The sequence below is a fragment of the Orycteropus afer genome, unplaced genomic scaffold (genome assembly GCF_000298275.1).
Source record: "Orycteropus afer afer isolate SDZICR_OR568_19922 unplaced genomic scaffold, OryAfe1.0 scaffold00249, whole genome shotgun sequence".
Classification (NCBI taxonomy): Eukaryota; Metazoa; Chordata; class Mammalia; order Tubulidentata; family Orycteropodidae; genus Orycteropus; species Orycteropus afer.
Window position 1 is genome coordinate 526,840 of NW_006921836.1, and position 1,752 is coordinate 528,591.

The window sequence follows — 1,752 nt, forward strand, 5'->3', positions numbered from 1 at the left end:
ATGTAAACTTCTTAGCTGTAACCAAACGCCTTGAGGGAATGAATCTCTGGGCTTGGGGGCTCAGGACCATAGTCTCAGTGGACACTAAGGTCAATTGGCCTAACATAGTCCACAAAGACAATGTTCTACATTCTACTGTGGTGACTGGGGTCTTCAAAAAGCTTGTGAGTGGCCATCTAAGGTGCAACTATTGGTCTCTGCCCATTCACAGCAAAGAAGAATGAAGAAAATTAAAGACTCAAGGAAACAATTGGACCCTGAATCCCAGCCTCCATGACCCTGAGACCAGAAGAACCAGATGGTGCCAGGCTACCACTGCTGACTGCTCTGAAAGGAATCACAATAGGAGGCTTTGCATAGAGTGGGAGACAAATGTAGAGCAAAACTCAAAACAATAGAAAAGACCAGGCTCACTGGTCTGATAGAAACTGGTGGAACCCCCAAGACGATGGCCCTTAGCCACCTTATAGCCTAGAACTTAACTCACTCCTGTGGTTCAGTTTTCAGCCAATAATAGACAGGCCTGTGAAGTGAACTGTAACACCAGGGAGGGACGCATCCCTTAGAACAGTCAACCATATGAGATCAAAAGGATACCATTTGACTAAGGAAAAGCTCAGAAGGCAGAAAAGGATAAGAAAAAGGACAAATGTACACTGTACACACAGGAAGGAAGTGGGAGGAGTGCTGTTACTTTGTGGGGATTGCAATCACTGTCACAAAACAAAATGTGTATGGATTGGTGAATGCAAAACAAATTTGCTCAGTAAACTTTCACCCAAATCACAACTGAAAAATAAATAAATAAATAAAGATAAAACTAGAACATTGAACCAAGGTGTTGTTCCAGCTTTAAAAAATATTTTTTCCACCAGAAAGAAAGAGAGAGTATTTTTTAGATTGTTCCACAACTCAATGAGGTAGGTGCTACATCCCCATTTTATACACACACACACACACACCCCACAATCATTTTAGCTACCTCTGACCACTCTCATGTTTCTTCTTCCAAACACAGCTCTTGTGGGCTCTTGTCTCTCTCCCCTCCTCTCCGCCCTTGCTGTTTGTTTCTCTTTTGTATATTAAAGGGAATTAACTCTTAGGCCTTCCCTGAGCAGAATGGTTCTCTCCTTCACTCCATGTCTGCACAGCTGAGGCCCAAGCTGGCAATGACTAGATTCTTTTTGGGAGATGTAGGCACAGGTTAAAGTCAACGAGAGAGGCTGATGGTTTGGTAGGGTCATTATTTGAATGTGGCCAATGTCAACAGTAGGGGGGCTAAACTTCCTATCACCTCATGTTTACACGTATCCATTTTCACACAGTCATACCTGCACCTTCACAGAAACACCCACATATGTTACTGTCCATAATTTCCTTCACCCAATTCTTTCACGGCCACTTTTACACTTCTTCGTATCAAGTTCTGATATTCATAACCATGACTCTGATTAGTGCAAGGCTTCAAAGTGCCTTTTGAATCATTAAAGGAAGATTAAATTATGTTCAGGATGGTTTCAGTATTAAGTGTAGCTGAGCTAATTCAGAATCTCTGAAAACTGGCAACATGATAATTTGCTACTTTATACAAGTCAGTGCACTCAGATTTTTAAAAGCCAGTTTCAGCCGTGTGGACACCGACTCATGGCAGCCCCGTTTGGGTTAGAGCAGGACTGTGCTCCAGAGGCCTGTCAGTGGGCGATTTTTCAGAAGTACATTGACAGGCCTTTCTTCCAAGTGCATCTGGGTGGA